The sequence below is a fragment of the Biomphalaria glabrata genome, chromosome 8 (genome assembly GCF_947242115.1).
Source record: "Biomphalaria glabrata chromosome 8, xgBioGlab47.1, whole genome shotgun sequence".
Classification (NCBI taxonomy): domain Eukaryota; kingdom Metazoa; phylum Mollusca; class Gastropoda; family Planorbidae; genus Biomphalaria; species Biomphalaria glabrata.
The window spans coordinates 41724685-41751210 of NC_074718.1; the positions used below are offsets into that span (position 1 = coordinate 41724685).

Genomic DNA, 26526 nt, shown 5'->3' on the forward strand with positions numbered 1-26526 from the left:
GTATACCGATACACGCACCAAAGTTTTTCCTATTGGAAAAAAAAAACAATTTTTGTGATTTTACCATCACAAAAGAGATACAAGACACCGATAGCAAAGACAAACATAATAGGAAAAACAAAACAATTTTTGTGATTTTACCATCACAAAAGAGATACAAGACACCGATAGCAAAGACAAACAGACACAAACACTCTTTTGTTCCCCTGGCAATCAAATCATTAAATAAGAACAATCTGATATAAACTTTGACACATGTAAATTATGAGTGAGTCTGGTGTGAATGTACACTTTGGTTTCTTATAGTTATAATGTTTTTTGTTTGGTGTAATGCACAAATTGTAAGACAAATTTCCTTACGGATAATAAAGATTATTATTATTATTATTATTAAATATACAGAACAGACCTGGCAATTAGTATTACCAGACACAACACACGTTATTTCCGGGAATTCACTGTCTACGAGACAAAGCAGTCCACAAACCAAACACCCTCGCGAAAGAAAGGCGCGAAGTTTCATCATTGGAACATGACAAGCCCCAAAGACCATTCCTATATGTCTTTCCACGTCTGTTTTAGCTTCGCCATCGGAATACCAAAGTTAATAAGTTGGTCACTTCTGGTCACCCAAGTGTAAGTATAAAACAGCAGGTCTCTGAATTAGGGTCTCCCAATTCCAACTAGGAGGTAACAATTTTTTAAAGTTCAAATGGCTGGCTGTACGATAGTCTAGCAGGAAACCTTATATATGGAGACCCGAGCGCACTGAAGATACCCATATAAATAACTAAATACAAATCACATGTGTCCAGATTTTTTCCACTGGGAAGCATAAATAAGTAAAGAAAATCAAGAAAACAATGTGAATGTCAAATGATTGAAATGTCACCTCTGGGAGGTCAAAAAAATGTCTCCTTCAGAAAACTTTCTCACAATTCACTGAAAGACGTTTTTTTTTTTTTTTTTTACAATCGAAGCACTGATGAAAATTATAACACGTGACTTCCGTACACGGGATTGTAAGCTGTTATGGACATTTACAGGGCTGTGCACTTAATTGACATAGTCTCTTTGCTTGCTTAAAGAAACACGTTTTTGAATGTTGGTTTAATGAAATTAGTTTTAATGTTAAAGAAACATATGTTTTACTGTTAGTTTAAACTTTAAGAAACCTGTATTTTACTTTTTTTTAGTTTAAACTTTAAGAAACACATGTTTTACTGTTAGTTTAAAGAAACACATGTTTAACTGTTGCTTAAAACTTTAAGAAACCTATATTTTACTGTTAGTTTAAACGTTAAGAAACACACGTTTTACTGTTAGTTTAAAGAGACACATGTTTTACTGTTGCTTTAAACATAAAGAAGTATATGTTTTACTGTAAGTTTTATTGAAACATTAGCTGGTTATAGACTCAATCAGTTGAAAGAATCGTATGTTGAACTGGACACAGTTCCTCAACTCAGACGATACTCACATAGGGGAAAGAAACACGTTTTGTTTATGTGTGTGTGCTTGTGTGTGTGTTTTGTTGCTTCCAATGGCATTGCAAAATGTTTGAGAAAAATGACAAAAAAATATAATCGATTCTAAAAATAATCGAATTAACATTCACTATGGTTACTCGACTACTTAATGTGCAGACATGAATAAGTCAACAAGGAACACTTCGAACAAGTTTGTTTCCCCCCCCTGGTCAACAAGAGAAACAATCCTTCGCGTTTGATAACGTACACTTCTGCTGTACGTACGACAATCGATCTGTGACTTTCCCGCTCAAAAGTGAAAAGGATAAAAACGGGTATCAATGCAAGTCCTAACGTAAGATGTCTATAAATAGTTTGTCACGACGTGTCGAGGACTGCACCTCGCAACATCTGTATCCGCATGGGACACTAAGACAAGACAAATATATATATATATATATATATATATATTGTTGAACTTTCTATTAATAGAACAAAGGTCAAGTTGTCCTAACAAGGAGAAGTAAATAATGACTTCGTCTATAGATGTGACGATGCTAGTGAGTAAAGGCTTCGATATAAAAAAGAGCGATATAGTCCCAAAGCATCAGGAAAACCTTGGTTTACGATTGCAGTGAAGTTAACGATATAGTCCCAAAGCATCAGGAAAACCTTGGTTTACGATTGCAGTGAAGTTAACGATATAGTCCCAAAGCATCAGGAAAACCTTGGTTTACGATTGCAGTGAAGTTAACCCGAGGACAGAAAGGCCCTTATGCTGGACAGAGAGGTCCGAAATAGACCTACCATGGGGGGTCACGAGCAGATATTACGTGATGCACTTTGATACACACACACACACACACTTTGGTTTGATTTTCTTGGGCGTGTTTAGAAAACAGAATGAAAGTAAGCTCACAAAACAAAGGTTCTCAACCCAGCGTCCTAAAAAGCATACAAGACATACAAGGGTAGACGTTGGAGGGGGGGGGAGGGTAGTATGATGTTATGATGGCACCAGCCCAACATCAAAATACCTAGCTTGAGTCACATGTGCCTAGGTTCTGCCGGCTGACCTTAAGAATGTACAACTAGGATACGCTTTTTTCTAACACAGAATATCATTGTCAATGCCAGTAGGTCGACATCCACAGGACATCCTGTATGGCGATCTAATAGAAGGCAGGAGAGCCGCTGGTCGCCCACTTTTCGTTATACGGATGTATGCAAACGCGACATGAAGCTCTTCAAAATCGACACTGGCAACTGGGAAGAGGTGGCACTGGACAGATCCACACGGAGAGAGAGCATAAAGAAAGGGTCACAGATTGCAGATGTCATACACAACAGAAGCAGAAAGAAGGGTGAAAATGCAACGGCGCTTGGTGATTATATATGCCCAACCTGCGATCGCAGCTGTGTATCAAGGATTGGCCTCTTTAGTCACACAAGAAGTTGCAAAGGGAAAAGATCGTCTCTCGAGACGTAAAATGCCACGGCAAGTAATCAATAGATTGAAACTGGGTGTGCATGGAGGTTAACATTGGTGTCTACCAGAGATACAACAGAAGGATACCAGAGATACAGCAGAAGGATACCAGAGATACAACAGAAGGGTACCAGAGATACAACAGAAGGATACCAGAGATACAACAGAAGGATACCAGAGATACAACAGAAGGATACCAGAGATACAACAGAAGGATACCAGAGATACAACAGAAGGATACCAGATATACAACAGAAGGGTACCAGAGATACAACAGAAGGATACCAGAGATACAACAGAAGGATACCAGAGATACAACAGAAGGATACCAGAGATACAACAGAAGGATACCAGAGATACAACAGAAGGATACCAGATATACAACAGAAGGATACCAGAGATACAACAGAAGGATACTAGAGATTCAACAGAAGGATACCAGAGATACAACAGAAGGATACCAGAGATACAACAGAAGGATAATAGAGATACAACAGAAGGATACCAGAGATACAACAGAAGGATACCAGATATACAACAGAAGGATACCAGAGATACAACAGAAGGATACTAGAGATTCAACAGAAGGATACCAGAGATACAACAGAAGGATACCAGAGATATAACAGAAGGATACCAGAGATATAACAGAAGGATACCAGAGATACAACAGAAGGATACCAAAGATACAACAGAAGGGTACCAGAGATACAACAGAAGGGTACTTCTGGAAACCAACTGTTGAGAACCAATGTTGCCATGTATTGATTCTGGCATTCCTTGACACCGACGCTACTAGTAAGGCGGAAATGGGCTGAACTTTGTCACAATAATTTCAGTACTCACGGGGTATTCAAACAGCTTGGAGAGGCTGAGAAACAGAGCATCGAGCTCAAATTAAAACAAAATACTAGACACACACAAAAATGAGGTAGAGCGAAATAAGAGAGAGAGAGAGAGAGATTGAAAGAAAGAAGGTAGAGAAAAAAAAAGGAGAGAGAGGGAGAGAACGATAGAAAAAAGGCAGAGAAAAGAAAGTGTCATTTGAAGACACAGCTACGTACAAAGACGTCCAACTAATGGATAAAGATTGCAGGACATATACAACGTGAAGATGGCCATCGATGTTTCTGACATGTAGTTGAATACAACAGAAATAGTCACCAACTGTTTGAGAGTTGTGCTGTCCACACAATCAATGATACTTGTCTCTCATATTAACGTAAAGCGGCTCAGAGCTGTCTCAATGTACACGCATTGGAGAAGACCATGAATGTGTATAGTTTGGATTATATCTTGAATAAAACAATAAATCAAGTGATGAAATCAATTGCCATAAAGCATCATCACTTATTCAAAAATTACATTAACAGTAGAGAAGCTTGGCCTACAAATCAACACTCTGGCTGGCACAAAGGACAAAAACTCACTACTGCGAAGAGACAAAAGCTGAGCTGGTTTGGTCATACTGAAAGACATGACTCACTGTCACAGGTCATTCTTCAAGGTACAGTGGAGGGAGCACGAAGAAACGGTCCTCCAAAGAAAAGCTGGATAACATTTTAAAAAAATGGACCGGCCTCTCCGTTGATATCTTGCTAACAACAGCTGCCGGCCAAAAAAGTGGAGAGATTTTGTTACGCGAACTGTCCCAGCACCCCTAGGACGTAAAGTCGACTGACACAGAATAGGGTTAAATAAAGCAAGGCAACTAAAATCCGGACGGTCCAAGGTCAATGACTGATGACCAGCGACCTGGATAGCTTGCTTCCCTTTTACAGTCTCCTAAAAGACTCTTCTGGATTGTTACATTTGTCTTGGCCCTTATTCCTTTCTTTTATTCGATGACCCGCTGAACTGTTTACATTACTATCTGTTCAGGTTTCTTCCGGAAGGCTGGTCATCTACACACACGGAATCTTGACTCACATTACTGACCCGTCTCTTTCTAGCTAATAGCCGACTTGGGCGTTGGAGTGAGACAGTGCATAGAAAATGTATTTTTTGCCAAGACTGCGTCATTGTGTTATTAACTTTAACAGAGACCGGTGTCACGTGTTTCCAAGTCGGTTTGAACTCAGCCAATGACGTCATAAATCTAGGAATGGATTGAAGAAAAAAAGAGATACTTAAAAAAAAACTTGGCTTTTGTTGAAGGACATAGCATTTATTATTTTGAAATCACAACTGTACATAATCACGTAAGATATTCTCCTTTGTCTTGCGACTGTTACACGTCTGCTAATCTTCGCGCGCTTAGATAAAAGTGAGGCAAAAATAAAAAGCTGTTCGAGTCTGAATTCAAACTCGAGCCTGCACGATGGAATGGCCGACGTGTTTTGCCACTTAGCTATTCAAGTGCTTATATAAAGTTAACACCACCTTCACAAATCCTTTTGTTGAACAGTCGGGGCACCACACATGATCTGTTGACCGTCTTTCTCCGTTCCTCACTGTGAACTCTGTCCAGTCTTTGATGTTGTCGAACCATCGCTTTCTCTGTCTGCCTCCTCTTCTTCTTCCTGGAACTATTCCCTGACGGAAGGTCTTTTCGAGCTCCGAGGACCTTGCGATGTGGCCATAAAGTTAAGTTTGCGTTTTTTTTTGACAGGGGTTAGGAAGTCACCGTGGGGTCCAATTGCTGTATTAATCATGTTTATAATCTCTTCATTTGTGATGCGGTCTTTGTAAGTGATAGGCAGGATCTCTCTGTAGCATCTTAGTTCAATAGCTAGGATCATCTTCTCTTAGATCTGCAGTCACTGTCCAAGATTCGAATGCATATAAGAATGTGGGCGTCACTAAGGGTCGTCCCAGTCTGATTTTAGTGTTGTGATTTGTGCCTTTATCTTTCCAGATAGTTTTGAGTTTTGCAAGTGCTGCTGTGCAATTCTGGCCAGTAGCTCAGGTTTGGTTCCTTTCATCTGGGACAATAGCTCCAAATAAACGACTACCTGATTAATAAATTGGTTAATTTTTTTGATTCATGTGTTGTCGATGACAATAAATAATTGAGACAAGTTTCAACTTGATCCGAGAACGTGGGAGAAATAACATGCAAAAAGATTTTGACCAGACAAACGGTGTGAGACCCTCTGAAAGACTGTGAGACAAAATATGAGACCAGAATGTGTGAGATTGTCGACAGCACGTGAGACTTGACGGAATGAGTGGGACACGCTTACAGAATGAACAACAGAAAGTAAAAGTATCGTTTACATGGAACAGAAACGGGGTGAGACCCTCTGAAAGACTGTGAGACAAAATATGAGACCAGAATGTGTGAGATTGTCGACAGCACATGAGACTTGACGGAATGAGTGAGACCCGCTTACAGAACGAGCGACAGAAAGTAAAAGTATCGTTTACATGGAACAGAAGCGACTCTATTGTTCCGTGCATGCCCAGAGCTATTCAAATAACAACATTGTCACTAGAAAGGAACATAAAAATGTCAACGTTTAATTTTAATGTAAGCTTAAAAAGCAAGTGTTGCTATTAATGATTTTCTCAACCTTCACAAGGCAATACCTGAGGTTAGAATGTCACCTTCAAAGGTGTGAAAGGGCACAAGGCATTTCAATAGTTGACAAACATGTCCCAGCTAATTATGTTAGCACAGAACACACATTAAAACTGGCAATGGTCTGCTAGTGTGTGCGTGGGTGTAAGCAATGAATCGGTGAGCTGGACTTGAATTGATGTGCTAGCAACGCAAAACGTTAGCGCCCACCACTCACGCCAACACAACTAGAACAACTGATGTCCAGGAGTTCATTATAACTGTACGTCACGGGACCTATTTTTCCCCCTAGCCATCTAGATAAAGATTTCCAATGTTCAGACGGATGCACGTGTTGTATGGTCAAGGTCACCAGAGCCGGAGAGCGAGTCAACACCAAGAGTACAGAAATGGTGGCGTAATACCTCCTTCAACATTTTATTGGAGTTGCTTTTGTATAGTTCTTCTATTCTTTATCTTTTTCATGTACGTGATGGTGTGTGGGGGAGAATTGGACCTCAAGGTATATCCCCTTTACACATTCCTTCCTGGCCTACATGGTGATTCGACCTCGAGCCCCACTGTTAGCTAGCCAAGCAGCTATTGCTCGGCCACACACACACACAGTCTAAAATAAAAGGGTATGACGAAACCTTCCATCAGCCCAAATAGTGAACAGAGACACAAGAGTCGAGATCAAGCTTCCATCAGCCCAAATAGTGAACAGAGACACAAGAGTCGATATCAAGCCGACACGTGATTCTGTTTCTTTCAGACCTTTAGATCTATGGGGCAGATGATTAGGCCGCCTGTTTCTGTGGCTCACGGTTAACGAGGGTGTCATGTGGCCAGCACAACGACCAACCGCCTTTACTTTTCCCAACCTAATGCCAGGTACCCATTAGAGCTGGGTGGACTCGAGATCCCGAAATTAAACCAGGATAGGGGTTTCGGAATGCAAACGTTCCACCATTCAGCCACGGCAACTCCGGCGTGGCTTATACATGTCATGCATTGTTTCACCTCAATGTTTGTCTTTTTCAAAATAATACTTGACACTCGGATTCAAATCAACATATTTCCCAACTAGTCTTCAACTTCCTTTCCCAAATGTCCCCCCAACCCCTTACATTCACACAAACAATCTGATATGATGACAACTAGTTACGTCAGCGTCCTGAGGAACAAAGAAAGAAGAGAGAACGTGGACATACTGATTTATGACACCCTTCAAACCGTTTTACGTCATTACAGACATGACATAAGCGCCTCGTTTTGACTTGGTGAAATCATCTCTATATGACTGCTCAGACTGCTGCACACATGCAGTATCAGCATTTAGAGAGCCACTAGTACAGCGCAACCCAATAGGTCAAACCAGTTAGCCTGACTGCCATTAGTCTACATTAGACAGGATGGTTGGCATTTTTGTGTGTGTGTGTGTCAACGGGCACATTGAGACATTTTATCCACCAAAGACACGTCATCGGAGATGTGCTAGAAACACAGCTAGGTGGGTGAAAGGTCTAAACAGCGTGCGAGACCCAGGACAGGATGAGATGCTGGATAAAGCTTGCTGTTAGACCGAAACAAAAGGTGACGATATGTTTATTTGGAAATACATGTAGATGTAGAGTTGACATGTAACATAACAGCTCGTTGAAGATGTAATTAAACATTTGTCGATACATTTATTTGGATATATATATATATATGTATGTATGTATGTATGTATGTGTGTATATGTGTGCGCGCGCGCACATGCGCATGCGTGAATGTGTGTAGATCTTTGTGTGATCTATCGTTTGTGCACATTTAATTAGTGCCTATATTAAAGTCATTATATTGACGCACTAATTATCGCATGCACGTGTTAGCACTTAATTAGTTGACCATTTTTACCTCTGGAGTTCATGTGGGGATGTGTGTGTGTGTGAAGGAGGTGAATAATGGAAACCTCTTTGAGATGGGAGGGAGGGGGGGGGGAGAGAACAGTTCCGTTGACTAGTTCTTAGTGAATCTAAAAACACAAAGGCAACCTTGTCGAATCTTTGTCAAAATTATTGCACTGGCAGGTTTGTAGTTTTATTAACCCCCGCACGGCTGATGTGGTACAGAGAAGGAATATGGGGGAGCTGTCCCGGTGTGCTCGGCACTTGGCCTCGCTTCTAATCCGAGCGTCTCGGGATACGAGCCATCTGCTTGGATCTTTTTCAGACAGAAGTTTGTTCAGAGAGGCCGATGGGGGCCAAGATGAGTTCCAAGAGTTTTAGACTCAACTCTTAGGACAAGATATCAACCGACTGACTCGGACCTGACAATTTCTTAGTTCCGAGATGTGGACATGTTTGTATTCATGTTGCCTGTCTGTCACGTATCCCCTAACAAAAAATCTAATAAAATTCCTATTTCATAATCATATTTACCGTTCAACAAATGTTTACAACTTCTAGATATAATATTTCGTAAGTGTGCACGTTTTAAACTAAAAATTTATTATACCGGTACATGAATATTCACATTTTAAAGCTTTTATATAGCGCTACTTTCATGCTTAAAGCATGCTCAGAGCGCTATGGTCCAATTTCATTAGTGGACCAGTAGGGGGAGGGGGGGGGTATCTGGGAGAAGATTTTCCATGCATAATAAACATAACAGCTTGAGTCGGGTGTCTTTGAGCCCCCATCATAGGTAGCCTAGCCGTGCCAAGTTCAAGCGTACTTAGCCTCTCGACCACACATCGCACAGATTCACTTACATTAAAAAAAATAAAAAAAAAAAGTTCTAAAAAAAGATTATCGTATAAGTTCAAATGCAGGACATGTAGTGTCATAAACATCTGAAAGCAGAGACGCTAGTCGCCCAATCTTACCCAATGACAGAAGGGCTCTTATTCAGGAGAGTGTGATAACAAAGTAAGCAACATTGACGCCAACACAGCAGTCCCCCCCCCCCTCCCTCGATATGCCAGGCTATCATCAATCTTTTGATCTACACAGGAAGCAATGACAGTCATCTGAATTAATCTCTAAAAAAAAATGTCTCCCGGTAGGAAACGCCCAAGGTGCAGATAGTTCATGATTGTAGCCAGGGGCGGATGTGCAATAGACACCATCCAATTTGCGGGCAGCTAAGGCAGTTGATTAGCGGTATAGGTATTGAACAATCGACAATGCCGCCTTAATTTGAGTACCGGTATGTTTGTTTTGTTCCTAAACTCAAGAGGATTTGTCATTTACAACAGTTGAGTTAGTGTTCAATGCACTCCGCACATAAAAAAAAATGTGATGTTTTAGAAAGTTATAGGGTTGGTAAGAGAGATGGGTGGTTGAGATATAAGAGAGATGGCTGGTTGAGATATAAGAGAGATGGGTGGTTGAGATATAAGAGAGATGGGTGGTTGAGATATAAGAGAGATGGGTGGTTGGGATATAAGAGAGATGGGTGGTTGGGATATAAGAGAGATGGGTGGTTGGGATATAAGAGAGATGGGTGGTTGAGATATAAGAGAGATGGGTGGTTGAGATATAAGAGAGATGGGTGGTTGAGATATAAGAGAGATGGGTGGTTGAGATATAAGAGAGATGGGTGGTTGAGAAATGTTAGAGATGGGTGGTTGAGAAATGTTAGAGATGGGTGGTTGAGAAATGTTAGAGATGGGTGGTTGAGAAATGTTAGAGATGGGTGGTTGATAGATAATAGGCTTGAAGTGGTAGACAGATAAGAGATCTACGAAATTGTGTTTCATTTATGTTTAATAAAAACAAAAGTTTTAGTAGTAAAGACTGAATTCGTGTATTTTTAATGAACATTGGGTTGTTTATTTCCCTCTATCAAAGAGCCTAACAAGTGAGTGAGATGATGAGTACAAGAGAAACATTGAAACGATGTGCATTCTACGTGCTCCAGTGAGCATTTAGAGATAAATGGTCATACATTCAACTCTCATAAATACATATCAATAAGATATTACATAGCATAAGCCAAAAAAAATTAATTCCAAACTAATTGCACAGCAAATTAAGTCTGGCGATGCCAAATGGACGAGGGGTGAGTAGGCCAATCTGACGCCCCTAACCTAGTGCAGTGTTTCCCAAACTGTGTCCCGCGGAAGTGTTTCCACGAGGGCGGAACCCTAGTTTTCCGCGAGGCCTGAATTAAGTGTTCCACGAACTATTGAAATAATAAACTAGTAGGTCACCACATGAATTCATCTCTCTAAAAAAAAATAAAGCAAATTCCGCTAAATACTCGGAATGTGCGAAGTGTTCCGCTAAATACTCAGACTGTGCGAAGTGTTCCGCTAAATACTCAGACTGTGCGAAGTGTTCCGCTAAATACTCAGACTGTGCGAAGTGTTCCGCTAAATACTCAGACTGTGCGAAGTGTTCCGCTAAATACTCAGACTGTGCGAAGTGTTCCGCTAAATACTCAGACTGTGCGAAGTGTTCCGCTAAATACTCAGACTGTGCGAAGTGTTCCGCTAAATACTCAGACTGTGCGAAGTGTTCCGCTAAATACTCAGACTGTGCGAAGTGTTCCGCTAAATACTCAGACTGTGCGAAGTGTTCCGCTAAATACTCAGACTGTGCGAAGTGTTCCGCTAAATACTCAGACTGTGCGAAGTGTTCCGCTAAATACTCAGACTGTGCGAAGTGTTCCGCTAAATACTCAGACTGTGCGAAGTGTTCCGCTAAATACTCAGACTGTGCGAAGTGTTCCGCTAAATACTCAGACTGTGCGAAGTGTTCCGCTAAATACTCAGACTGTGCGAAGTGTTCCGTTAAATACTCAGACTGTGCGAAGTGTTCCGCTAAATACTCAGACTGTGCGAAGTGTTCCGCTAAATACTCAGACTGTGCGAAGTGTTCCGCTAAATACTCAGACTGTGCGAAGTGTTCCGTTAAGGAAAAAAGTTTGGGAACCACTGTCCTAGTGTATAGTCTAGATGTCTTTTCGCTGTCGTAGTTATCCCCCCTCGGGGTAACAATGTTAGACGGTTCTCTCCCCCAAGGACATCACGTGTGGATTCAACCAATGGCGTGTGAGTATACATGTCATGATGCAAGACACCCACGTGAGTTCGGTGATGCACAGTTTGAAGGCGAGCCCGGGTCCGGTAGCGTTAGATTCCATTCCATTAACCAGGAGAAATAACTTGCGTCCAACTGGTCCTTGTCAACTCCAACACACACACACACACACTCACATACACACACACACCACACACACATACTTTAAAGTGCATTTCAAATTGTTTCAGCTCAAGTTCGCAATGTTGTTTTTTTTTCTTACATAAATAAAAAGAAAAGTGTCTTCAAGACATCAATTTGCAAAGTGAAGACATTTTCAGAAAGAAAAGAAAAAAAAAAAGACTATTAAAAATAGAACAGACTATGTTGGGCAGGTCACCTTGAAAGAATGTCAGACAACAGAGGGGCGAAAATCGTATACAGGCAAAAACCAAAAGGCAGGGCGACCCAAAGGCAGACCCCGAATGCGATGGATAGATGACGTGGAAGCAGATCTGAAGCAGCTTGGGGTTAGGGCGTGGAGACGAAAGGCCCAGGAGAGATCTGAATGGAAGGATGTGTTAAAGCAGGCCAGAGCCCTCCATGGGCTGTAGCGCCACTGGGATGGATGGATGGATTAACATGCCCAATACATAAATCTACTCCCTAGTTTCAGTAGCTATGTACCTTGATGTCCTGACATCTTCCCACTCGGGCCATAGTAATCTATATACCCCAATACTTTGAAGAAAGGCCGGATGTGGCAAGTACTGGTACATTTTCATGGGCTACTTCTTGCTTTTCATGCACTAGAAATGCAACAGAAACTTTTTTTTTTTACCTAACAAAAACAAAAAATCACTACAAGGAGAGAGGGGCGAGTCAAAGTTTCAGCTCCGGCGACAACACCTTTATTTCATTTTAATTCAGCAAACAAACAATGTTTCTTTTTACTTTTTCAAGAAATGTCCAGATCTGCGTTACAACCCAGGCCATCCCCTTTTTTCTCCTGCAATAAAGATTTATATTTAAAAATAAAATAATATTAAAATTTTTAATGCCAGTGTAGACAGATTGACTACTTAGCAATAGTCAGCATTAGAACTCACGCCGTCCCATTTTTCTCCTGCAATAAAGATTTATATTTTTTAAAAAATACTGAAATTATTAATGTCAGTGTAGATAGATTGACTATGTGGCAATAGTCAGCATTACAACCCAGGCCGTCCCATTTTTCTCCTGCAATAAAGATTTATATTTAAAATTAAATAATATTAACATTAATAGTGTCAGTGTAGACTATTTAGCAGTAGTCAGAAGAGCCAGAATAGTCAATCTACTTAAAAGGAAAACCAATGCTGCCAACTAAATGATGAATTGCAACAGTTCCCCCCATTGCGACTTGGTTTTGTATAATTGAAGAGCATTCCAACAAAAGTGTCAATAAAAAAAAAAATGTCCAAACTTCATTACTGATACAGCACACACATATTTTTAACGATTGTTTCCTTTTCCCCAGAAACACTGAACAATAGAATCATTCAAATCAGACTCTCTTGGGACTTGAAATGCATTAACGCAAATACACACACACATATATAACACACACAAACAACCACACACATACATCTCTCTTTGGTCCATCTGGGCCACATGCGGCTCGCTAGTTTGTACACCCCCGTTTTCAGTGATTGTACGGTTATATATGGTACTCGTTTACAAGAAATAAATACCTAAGAAACAAGTGTGTGTTTCTAGTAATGATGGTTTTGAATGAATCTGGTGCTTCATGGAGAATGGGGTGAGAGTTTTGACTCTTGTAGCTTTACGCCTAGAGTAATGCGACCTTACCCGATTAACAAATGGGAATGAGAGTATCACGACACGTATCAAATGGAAATGAGAGTATCACGACACGTATCAAATGGAAATGAGAGTATCACGACACGTATCACGAAGAGCCAATTAAACAACAACAAATGGTGAGTTACAATATTAGTGAGTGTAGATCTAAGAGTAGTTGATGGGTTATAACCTACTCATGGCTGGAGTTGGGACTGTGTGATATCATCTTTAATAAAGGGGGGGGGGGTCTCCACATGTCAAACCACTTTGGACAAAATATGCATATTAAACATGAGGGGGGAAAAAGAAAATGAGATTAAATTCACAAGAACTCTTATTTCCTCACATCTGTGACATGAGTTTGAGTTTAGGCACAATTTAGGCCATGTCGTGCCCGTAATCCTTTAAGGATCACTCTCCCTTTATATAACAAGGGCTAAATTCTATACAGTTAAATGATTAAAAACAAGGTCTATTCACAGTTAAAATAGTAAAGGTAGTAAAGCATCTGTGACATGCTTTTGTATCTATTAATAATTATATTGCAGCATCATGCCAGGGGACTCCATTGACTAAAATACGACACTGATACTACACAATACAAGTCTCTGACTGCTGAATATAGTTTTAGCTCCCCTCTACTGGTGTCCACCATTATTGTTTGGTAACAAGTAACTTTCCACCGCTTCAACAACAGCGAGTTATTTATTCATGCATGCATAGAGATACGAAAAGGCCAGGTAATTCCATTAACCGATAAACAGGCGCACGTTTTAGAATGAGCAGCACGCCACTGGAATAATACATAATATATAAACCATTGTTAAGGCCCAGACGGAGAGCATCCAATGGCATGGGATATCAAGGAAGATATAAATCAACTGGAACAAGTCTCGCTCTGTTCTATTGGCTCAGAAAGAGAGAGAACTCCTCAAAGTCTTGATGAGAATCGACTTCATTGCTATTCCAAATGATCAATTCTCAGCACAGTGATACATAATTTTACTTGTTTAAGCAATGTCTACAATTTATTGTATAGTACACTGAAGTCAAATGTTGTGTTTAAAGTAAAAATTTGTTTATTGGTTGTTGTTTTATTTTATTTTTTTTACTGAAGTCTTTACTTACAAACAGCGACATCGCGACTCAGTGGTGTAGCTAGTGTGGGGGCAGGGTGTCCAAATATAAAAATCCCCCGAGCCCCCACTTGAGGGGGGCGGGGGGCACAAATGAGTGTCAGAAATTTATTTTGCATTAAATATTAAGCCAATGCCATGTTCTCTTGCTATTCATGTTTTTATTTAAATTACCGACCGTGTTGCGTGTATTCCACACATTAGACTTGTATATTTATTAAGTACATGTGATTCTCATGTCACGATGCCGAATGTCGAAATGCAGGGGCGCCTAAAGAAGCCAAGCCGCCAGGGTGCCCAAGTCCCTTGCTACGCCACAGTCGCGACATTGCTCGGTAGATTAGACATGGAACACTTGTTCATGTACCAACACTCCAAGAAGCTAGCTACCGGCTAGAGGTCACAGGCTCTCAGTCCATTGTGAATATAGACATTGTTTGGTAGATTAGACATGGAACACTTGTTCATGTACCAACACCCCAAGAAGCTAGCTCCCAGCTAGAGGTCACAGGCTCTCAGTCCATTGTGAATATAGACATTGTTCGGTAGAGTAGACATGGAACACTTGTTCATGTACCAACACCCCAAGAAGCTAGCTCCCAGCTAGAGGTCACAGGCTCTCAGTCCATTGTGAATATAGACATTTTTCGGTAGAGTAGACATGGAACACGTGTTCATGTACCAACACCCCAAGAAGCTAGCTCCGAGCTAGAGGTCACAGGCTCTCAGTCCATTGTGAATATAGACATTGTTCGGTAGAGTAGACATGGAACACTTGTTCATGTACCAACACTCCAAGAAGCTAGCTCCCAGCTAGAGGTCACAGGCTCTCAGTCCATTGTGAATATAGACATTGTTCGGTAGAGTAGACATGGAACACGTGTTCATGTACCAACACCCCAAGAAGCTAGCTCCCAGCTAGAGGTCACAGGCTCTCAGTCCATTGTGAATATAGACATTTTTCGGTAGAGTAGACATGGAACACGTGTTCATGTACCAACACCCCAAGAAGCTAGCTCCGAGCTAGAGGTCACAGGCTCTCAGTCCATTGTGAATATAGACATTGTTCGGTAGAGTAGACATGGAACACTTGTTCATGTACCAACACCCCAAGAAGCTAGCTCCCAGCTAGAGGTCACAGGCTCTCAGTCCATTGTGAATATAGACATTGTTCGGTAGAGTAGACATGGAACACGTGTTCATGTACCAACACCCCAAGAAGCTAGCTCCCAGCTAGAGGTCACAGGCTCTCAGTCCATTGTGAATATAGACATTGTTCGGTAGAGTAGACATGGAACACTTGTTCATGTACCAACACCCCCAAGAAGCTAGCTCCCAGCTAGAGGTCACAGGCTCTCAGTCCATTGTGAATATAGACATTGTTCGGTAGAGTAGACATGGAACACTTGTTCATGTACCAACACCCCCAAGAAGCTAGCTCCCAGCTAGAGGTCACAGGCTCTCAGTCCATTGTGAATATAGACATTGTTCGGTAGAGTAGACATGGAACACGTGTTCATGTACCAACACCCCAAGAAGCTAGCTCCCAGCTAGAGGTCACAGGCTCTCAGTCCATTGTGAATATAGACATTGTTCGGTAGAGTAGACATGGAACACTTGTTCATGTACCAACACCCCAAGAAGCTAGCTCCCAGCTAGAGGTCACAGGCTCTCAGTCCATTGTGAATATAGACATTGTTCGGTAGAGTAGACATGGAACACTTGTTCATGTACCAACACCCCAAGAAGCTAGCTCCCAGCTATAGGTCACAGGCTCTCAGTCCATTGTGAATATAGACATTGTTCGGTAGAGTAGACATGGAACACGTGTTCATGTACCAACACCCCAAGAAGCTAGCTCCCAGCTAGAGGTCACAGGCTCTCAGTCCATTGTGAATATAGACATTGTTTGGCAGATAAGACATTGAACACTTGTTCATGTACCAACACCCCAAGAAGCTAGCTACCAGCTAGAGGTCACAGGCTCTCAGTCCATTGTGAATATAGACATTGTTTGGTAGATTAGACATTGAACACTTGTTCATGTACCAACACCCCAAGAAGCTAGCTACCGGCTAGAGGTCACAGGCTCTCAGTCCATTGTGAATATAGACATTGTTTGGCAGATAAGACATTGAACACTTGTTCATGTACCAACACCCCAAGAAGCTAGCTACCGGCTAGAGGTCACAGCCTCTCAGTCCATTGTGAATATAGACATTGTTTGGCAGATAAGACATTGAACACTTGTTCACGTACCAACACCCCAAGAAGCTAGCTCCCAGCTAGAGGTCACAGCCTCTCAGTCCATTGTGAATATAGACATTGTTTGGCAGATAAGACATTGAACACTTGTTCATGTACCAACATCCCAAGAAGCTAGCTACCAGCTACAGGTCACAGGCTCTCAGTCCATTGTGAAGATAGACATTTGGATTTTAATATGAATTGAACACCAAAACCTATAGACCTAGATCCCATTTCATTATGTTTTGCTGTTGGACAGATTTAAATGAATCACTTACAAGCCTTTATGTACAGCAGCATGGTACTACGACATACAAATATATACACATACACAATGACAGATATGCATATTCACAATGACCTATTATACGTACACAAAATGACATATTTACATAAACGCAATGTCGAAAGAAAACAGGTGGAATAGAAATAGGTAGTGCTGTCTATGTAAAAATTACAACTATAAGAAATGTCCATAGCAGAGTGTCGAGATGTCTTTGTGGGGGAGGGAGGGGACTAAAGATACGCAAAGTGTCATCAGTATTGTCCTCCCAATTAGTGTTCGCGACCGCACAGCCCCTCCCACCAGGGGGAGAGACTGGTAAACAAATAACTTATTCAGGACAGGGGAAAAAAACGTGTTTCATTAAGCTCCCAGCGTCACAAATTATGCGCTAATCAGATTCAGCGGTGGACGAAACCTTCCAAAGGCGCGAGATGGGCGATGAACTAAGTCCACACACTAAGACATACCCGGTACTCACACATTATCAAACTATCCCCCCCCCCCCCCAAATCCTTATAAACAAGCGTATGCCCTTTAAACAGTCAAGTCTTCAATATTGTTTTTGGTTATATGAGTAAAGTTCTATTTGTGATTCAGTAAAATCCCTAAATCTATGAAGTGAATTGTAAACTATGTTGTGCGCTTCCGCGGTGATGAGTACTTGAACTAGGAACAAGTCCAAATGAGGTAACACCGAACTCAACGCTGGAACATGAACACCGACGAAAGGCCAACAATCGATAAATGGAGTCGACGCTAGTGTTGAACAATAGTAAACACTTTCAATACTCAAGAAGGGAACTGTCGAATGTGCTCTGGTACTAGCCGTCTATATATTACTTCGTATTCCTACTGTCCTGCGGCTTGTTTATTCCGTATCTTAGAGCGTTCTTACTTTTTTAAAGATCTATCACGTCATTTGTCGCTAAGTAAAACTTTCCCCTTATTCCTGAAACAAATACATAATTCCTAATCATGTCATTACAACTAAACATTTAGACATTGTCATCGATTCCCAAATTAGTTCATGCAACAGAAACAAAAAGACTGTTGTTCATTGGTCACCCATAAGGTTGGTACAAATTGGAAAGGATCTTCATATAGCTCACAGTACAAAAGGCTAAATACAAAGTCCTAGGTCGTTGTCCACTCATCTTATATGCTTGGAAAACGTGGAGAGCTTGTACTAGCACAGTTGGTAAGAAATGTTCAAGTCAAGCTAAGAATCACATGCAATGATCATTTCCAAAGAAGAAAGTTCGCGACAGAAAAGATTTATTGCTATGTAGAACGTACACCGGCACTGTCTTGTCAACCAAGACTTTCAAAGACCTTCCTACAAGGTACAATACCAGAGAAACGAAATGGAGGTCTGCGACGTTAAGAAGAAGAAAAAAAAGCCCAACTGTCCAATAGATTACAGGACTTGTGATCTGGTACACAGAATGATCTAATAGACATTTGGTACACAGAATGGTCCAATAGTAAAAAACATGTGACATTTGATACAAAGAATAGTCCAATAAAAAAATAGGACATGTGATATTTGGTACACAGAATGGTCCAATAAAGTACAGAACATGTTACATTTGATACAAAGAATTTTCTAATAGACTAAGTGACAACCCTTTTCCAAATTAAAAATTTGATATCAACAGTTAAAATACTAATTTATTTTTCGTTAAGCCAGTTTTATTAAAAAAAGATTAAACGACTGACATCAAATGAAAATTTCCCTCCAAAAAGCTTGCAGACAAAGTCAGGTTCAAGTTACGATAAAGTCTAAAAACAGATTTAAAAAAAAAACCTGTAAACTGCTGGAAACTGCTCAGAAATGCAACTAGACCTTTAACGTCAACCTCTCAAAAAATAACGTGTACATTTGAAATCTGTTCGTTCTGGCTAGTTCGATTGAACGTGAATGTGAAACAGGAAGTCATTTCAATGCAGAGTGTCCACCAATCACGTTCTAATTCTAACAAAGGACTGACACTCCGGTGTCAACTGTGACAATGAACTTGCTCTATCTGTCAGCGTAATAATCTCTTCCGGTATCCCAACCATCTACTCGGAGAATAATTAGGTAGAATGGAAAACGCATTGGCTGTCTTATATGTTATTGTTGTTGTTTTTATTTTTTTATTATTTCAAAATGTTAACTAATTTCGCATTCACGAGATACGTTTTGAGATTTTCCAAATTATCGAAGAGAAATCAGAAATCATACACACTTATGACTTAAACACATATCCTCTTTCCCTCTATTTTCTACCAGTCTGTCTCTCCCTCTCTATTTTTCTTTCAGTTCCAAATGCTGCCAAGCGTTTTCCTGCGATCCGATAATCAGAAATTCATCCTCCTGGCGTACACAATGCATTAGTTGTTAGGCGCTTCCACGCTGTGTCTTATGCAGATAAATCAAACGGAGGTAACACTCAACGAGCTCAACTAACACAGGCGTAAGGACAACAATATAAGATAGTCGACGCTGATAGTGAATGTCGAACAAGAAGTTTTAATGATAACGAACAGAAACGGTCGAATGTCGTCAAGCTAAATCTCTACGTCCATAAAAACTGCCTCTTTCTGAAGCCGACAAAAGTAGTTTGTTTACTTTTCGCTGTCCTTCCACAAAACCGAGTCTAGTTTTTACTAGCCACGCCATAGTTTCAGTAAAAACTTCCCCTATTTACGAAACAAATAACTAATTCCTAATCGGGCCGTAACAAGTTGTCTTAGCAAGAAGAGCGCGGGTGAAAAAGTGTAATGAAGAAGAGACGGGCCTAGTGAGAGACATTCCAGACAGTAGGCTCGATACAGCAAGTACGTTTGTAAATGGCCTTGATCGTCTTAAGGTCATCCCCCCCGTTCAGCCGAGACCTATCGTAGGCCTGAACACAGACCTGCAACGTCGCAGCCTGTGGGCGGTGGAGACCAAAAGCTCGTCGTCACGTCACAGGTCTGTTCAACGTAGAAACAAGCTATTCCCGTCTCCACTGCCCTCAGGTTGCGACGCTGCAGGTCAGTGTTCAGGCCTAAACACAACGAGTGGCCTCGGTCCAACATTACATCTTGTCACGGGCCTGCTTTTGTTCACGCCAAAGACGTCGACAGAACGTCACCGGGGAAATTGGAGAGTTCTGACGTAACAAAGAATCTCATTGCCGAAGACGTATTGAAACAGTATCTTTAAAGAGACGTTTTAAATCAATATTGTTGATGACGCCTCTCACAAAAACAGTGGGAAAGGCAAAGATGAAACGAAGTCCGTTAAACAATTAAAATGTTTGTAATAACGGTGTTTTTTAACAAAGCTTTTATCAACTCACTCCGTCCGTCTGTCTGTCGGGTACAAATTTTGTCCACGTTATGTCTCCCACTTCTCATTCTAGGATCAAGCTGAAACTTTGCACAATTATTTATTGTACCTAACAAAACATGAAACAATCAAGAAACTAAACAATTAATTAATTACTTTGTAATTAATTATTTCGTTTGATATAAAAGTGAAATAAATCTTGCAGTACATAAATAAAAGGGTGTAAATGTGCAGTTCTTTCCCTTACATAAGCCTTTTTTTTTTTTTTTTTTTTTTTGTAAAGTATGTCTTACATTTCGCTTGTTACTTTATACTGTACATTACAAAAAAAAAAACAACAACGATTTATTGTCCTTTGGAAAAGCCTTCGCACCCTATTATTGACGCTCTCAAGTATGAAAAACGCTTGGACTAACCTCAAACAAAAGATCATATCTGCCTATTTTTTTGGTATTCGTTTCGGACAGTGGTTTTGATTGGTCGATGGTCCTTGTCCACTTCTACACCATGGCGTTTTTCGGGGGCTTTGGGCAAAGGCGCAATTTATTTCATAACCAAAGGAATTCTGAAGTTTATTTTAAAAAAAAAAAGGTGTAACAACCTACAAAAATATTCAAGGAGCGACATAAAAGACTGAAATTATGACACCATAATAAGACTTCCCCGTCAGTAGATTTTAAGGCCTAAGTGAACGGATCGCATCATAGGGAAACTATCTCTGTAATAAATTTTAAAATGCAAAGCAGTGATTGGCTAATGCCCAGGTTTCAAATTAAAAGTTATCATATACACTCTTTGTTGTGTCCACAAAATATGTTCTCCTATTTTTCTGTTAACTTTTAATTAGACGGAAACACAAAAACATCGGGACAGGTATGATGCGAACTAGAAATGAAATCAATAAACGATTTGGAGGATTGGACTAATGCCATATGCTTAGCCCCTCCACAATGTTGACAGGCGATCCGCCCCTGTGTGAACCTGTTATGATACGCAGGCCCGTACTATTAACACACAAAAGCCCTATACGAGGATTGCGTCAGCCTGCCCGGGGCGTTTGTACACAGACCTCCCCCTCCCCTCCCCCCAAATCAAGCCGCACTCATTATTTTCATCCAAACCAAACATCGAGGCCGGAACAGCATTGACACTGACTCTCTCCAATGTGGGACGGTATCGAACACTTTGCTACCACTCCAAGATCAAGTTGAAGTCTCGGGCGCATGAAATTTGTTTTCTTTTGCATTAATGTCTATGTTTTAGTTTGTTTGATTCTAATAATTATTCTCGACCTGTATGGCGACATTTATGCACTTCGCAAGACAGCAGGGTTTCTGTCCAGGGCTTTCGCAAGAGAGGATTTGAGCCTCTCAAGCCCTCACTCTAATGGAGTTTGATGATGATGATGATGAATAATTATTCAGAAAGCTGACCAATATTTACGACATTACAAGGACAGGCTAGTGTCCAGTGTAGAGATAAAAACCCTGCTTCTAATCTCTTTATTTGTGATGCGGCCCTTGAAAGGCAAGTTAGCCGAGGCGTTTTAATAGATACATGTGGGATATGTCTAATTATATTTTTATTAACGGTTAGAACTGCGTTACTGCACATGCGCATTGCCCAAATTTCATCCGTAAACAATGTGACATCCGAGTTGTCTTAAATAATGCAAACCATTGATCTAATTAAGACAATTAGAAAACGTCTTGCTTACACATTACAATGGCACTCTCGCAAATATTCAGATCTCTAAAACAAAATAAACAAGGTTACAAAGACAGTTTGTGTGGAAACACAAACTCAAAATCGGCCCCCGAAGTGGTCCACCCAAGCAGGAAAAAAGGCAGGTTTCAATATTTTCTGAAGAATATCGGTATTAAATTCTATCAGAATTGGTCCACCCAGGCGGGTATCAATATTTTCAGAAAGAATATCATAATGAAATTTTATCAAAGGCAGATGACAGAGAAGAATGGAGAAAGAAGGTTGACAGATCTTGTGTGGTGCCCCAACGGTCCAGCAGACGAAGGGATAGGTGAAAGTGAATGTGAAGTCTGATGTAAACCTGGCCTAACTGATGTCTTATAATGAGTATCTAATTGATCTAATTGTTTTGTAAAGGGTCAGTCTCTTATTCAAAGCCTCAAGAGAAAGATATTTCCGTTAAAAAAAAAGATCCATTAGCTTTGTGTTTCATTGTTATATGTGTATCTTGTAGTTCACGCGATAATATGAAAAACTACTTATTAATTGTTGTTTTAAATTATGTCCAACTTATGTGCATAGTAAATAGATTTTTTCTCTTTAAAAAAAATATTTTTTTTTTGTAAATGTAGTATTTTAGTATGACAAAACTTACATAACTTAGTAAAAAAAAATATTTTTTGACCAAAATCTAAAACCATATGCATAAATGTATTTAAATAATGGTAAATAGAAGTCTCCCTAACTAAATAGCCTCCAGTGTTTGTTACTATTAATAGTGAATAGTTGTAAAAATGGTGTATTTTTTATTTTAAAAAACTGCTTGCATAATTTTAAAAATTAGATTTTTCGCTTTCAGAAAAGAAAAAAGTAGCCGTTGCATCAGAACTTTGAATGATCTAAAAATATCATGATGTCCGATTTTCATTTTCTCTTCTAGTTTCTGAGATCTAAACGGGACGCACGGACAGACAGGCCACACAAAACTAATAGCGTCTTTCCCCCTCTCGGGAGCCGCTAAAAACAAAAAAAAAAAAGCGCCACGCAATGGATGTAATGAATTATGAAATGTATTGACAAAAACATTAACAATTTTATAATGCCAGCAAATAGATAAACTTGTTTGCTTGTTTCTCTTAAAAAGTGTAACAATGTCCCGAGGTTAATGGACTATAGTCTAGAAAACACTTTTAAGGCTTGTCCTTAATGTACACAGCTGTCTGGTCAAGCCTCGTACCTCACTTGAAAGCTGTTATATTCTTTTAAAGGCACAATTTTTTGGACTTTCAATAAATGAGCCTCTTAATCATTACGGCGAACGTTCCCCCCCCCCCCCCTCAGATGGGGTGCTACTGATACCATTGTTCAAAGCTTATGTTAACTCACTCCGTCTCTAGGGGTAGATTCTTTTACACTTTTTTTTTAACCCACTACCAATTCTCGGATCAAGTTGAAATTGTTCACAAGTATTCATAGTCGATAACAACACACGAATAGAACAATTAACCAATTAGCTAATCAATTGGTGGTATTGAATTAACTTTGCTTTATATAGAAAATGGGGAGATTAACCTTGCAATATTGAAAGATATGGCAGCAATTGAACGGTGCTTTCCCTTCACTCAATATACGCTTTGATTTTTTTTTTCCATTTTGCTTGTAAACTTAAGTCTCTAAACTTGAAGACAGCTTGACACACGCACACAAACACACACACACGTGAGATCAACGACCTGGGCCTGTACCTTACATCTCAACGTAGACTTGACTTATCGACCAACCCGAAGCATAAACAAATAGAACGGAACCCAATGACGTCCGACATTCATTTGATTAGCTTGATTTTATTTATCCGAGGCGACTACCTCAACATCAAGATTTCAGAAGCCATAGCCTCCTGCCTTTCAAAAACAAAAAAAAAAAAAAAAAAAACACGGCCACATTATAACTTCACAGAAAGCTATTAACTTGAACTGAAATGAAACTCCAATTTCAATCGGCGTGTTTCCTAAATGCTGTGTGCTATGACAATTGCTGCTCGCTACAGAACAGGACAACAAATTGACTCCCCAACCGTGTAATTATCTTTACAAACAAAATAAAAAAAATTGTCCGTGGTTCCCACAAAGGATCTCAAACATTGACGATTACTAAATGTCTCTAACCAAAACTGTTTTAAGAACCCGTCTTTATTAAATTGGCAAGAGAAAATGGCGCAGAGTTCTAATATCTAACTAAACAAATGAGTGGAGATTCTCACGATTAACTTAACAATGGTAAGGACGCTAACTGGACCTCATTCACCAATCATAAACAAACAACGTTGAGTCACGTGCTTCTCTATCTCTTCTATACAAATCACGATCTAATTTTAATCAACAATGGTTATCACGTGACAGTTTTGTTTCGTTGTTTTATCATTATCACGTGACCGTTCGTTTTTGGTAAATGATGTCCATTGAACTTGAATGTAGCCAACGAAATAAAAACAACAACCGGAATAGCTTAGCACAGTTGATTCTGGAGTGCTAAGAAAAGCACACAATTAATCACACACAAAAAAGCTTGTAAAAATGTTTGTTTGACATGTTTCGGATGTTCCTTCAGAGTTGAAGATAGTTTACTTCCTAGTCCAAACCTCCCGCAGGACGACGGGGGATGGGAGCGGGCAGGGCTTGAACCCTCGACCGTCGATAAATCCGAACGACAGTCCAGTGCGCAAACCGCACGACCAGGCAGCCATCCTTCGTTTATTCTGTAAACCAGATACACCGAAAGGCTTTCTATTTATGGCTTTGACTCCAAGTATGATGTATGAACATCTCCAATACTAACTCTTGTCTGAGAGTACATCTCGTAGGGCTGGGTTTAAACCCCATTTCCTAGGGACAGAAAAACATGACTCAAATCTCCAATACTAACTCTTGTCTAAGAGTACATCTCGTAGAGATGGGTTTAAATCCCATTTCCTAGGGACAGAAAAACATGACTCAAATCTCCAATACTAACTCTTGTCTGAGAGTACATCTCGTAGGGCTGGGTTTAAACCCCATTTCCTAGGGACAGAAAAACATGACTCAAATCTCCAATACTAACTCTTGTCTAAGAGTACATCTCGTAGAGATGGGTTTAAACCCCATTTCTTAGGGACAGAAAAACGTGACTCAAATCTCCAATACTAACTCTTGTCTGAGATTACATCTCGTAGGGCTGGATTTAAACCCCATTTCTTATGGACAGAAAAACGTGACTCAGATTTCTAAAGTTCCCTCTTCGCAACCGAAACTGAGCAGCACTGTCTTTCATTTGTTGATGTGCACAAAGATGTGAAGTTCATTTTTTTTTATTTGAAACTCATCTTTTTGCTAATTGATTTTACTCGGATGAAGCTTTTTTTTTTTAAACAAAGCTACTCACTCTGTCTGTACGGTAAAAAGTGTGTGCACATTATTTCTTCCACATCCAATTTCGGATTAAGCTGAAATTTTGTACAATTATTTGCTTCACCTGACAACACAAGAATCAATTTTAAAAAATTAACCAATTAGTTAATTAACTATTCATCATCATCACTCCTTTGAGTTCCTCATGGAACATAGGGCCTCAGCAAAAACATGCCACTCTCCACGGTCTCTTGCTAGTTTTTTTTATGGCTTCCCAGCTCTTCCCGGTCCTCTCAGCTTCTTCTAGTACACTGCGTCGCCATGTTCTTTTTGGTCTTCCTCTGCGTCTTGTTCCTTGGGGGTTTCCACTCTAGGGCCTGTCTAGCTCTGTTGCTGGTATATTTTCTACTGGTAATTAATTATTTTGTTTGTTATCGTGAACAAGGGAAAGAAATCCTACTTGACAGATGTGGTGGTATAATTTGAATGAGTCCCCTTGAGCCCTGGAGTCGACATTCTTTTTATGTATTTAAAAAACAAAAAACGACCATGTAAACCAGCTGTTCCAAACTTTGTCTCTAAAATTACACTTCGCACATTCTGAATATTTAGCGGGAAACTTTACTTACATCTTGAGAGATTAATTCACGTGGCGGCCTACTAGTTAATGGACCTCATTCACCAATCGTAAATAAACACATTTAGCCACGTCATAATAGTGATAAAACAATGAAAAATATGATTTTGATTTTAGGCACATCGGCACAATTTAGGCCATGTCGTGCCTGCAGTCCCTTAAGGACTACTCTCTCTCTAAACAACAAGGGCCAGAATCTAAACAGTCATATCATTAAAATCAAGGTCTATTCACAGTTAAAATAGTAAAGGTAGTAAGAATTTAATTATTTGGTAAAAATCTAATGTAAATAGTACATGTTCACAAATTCATAAATCAGATCCTCGCAGACAACCCCACTTCCCGGATACAGCCCAGTACCTTCCCAGGGTCGACATTATCAAATAGTGTTTTTAAGTTAGTGGCTCTAAAATATTTCTCCTTGACATCCTGGTATCTGGGGCAATTAACGAGGAATGAAAAATATGTATCACGTGACAGCCGTTATGGATTAC

General features: G+C 40.0%; 2 protein-coding genes across 3 annotated transcripts in view; one reads left to right on the plus strand and one right to left on the minus strand.

Annotated features, from left to right (window-relative positions):
• Positions 1 to 26526, minus strand: part of LOC106061453 (uncharacterized) — a 69558-nt gene that overhangs the window by 23013 nt on the left and 20019 nt on the right. The window lies entirely within an intron of this gene.
• Positions 1 to 26526, plus strand: part of LOC106061452 (phosphatidylinositol 3,4,5-trisphosphate 3-phosphatase TPTE2-like) — a 70155-nt gene that overhangs the window by 7221 nt on the left and 36408 nt on the right. The gene's annotated exons all lie outside the window — the stretch shown is intronic.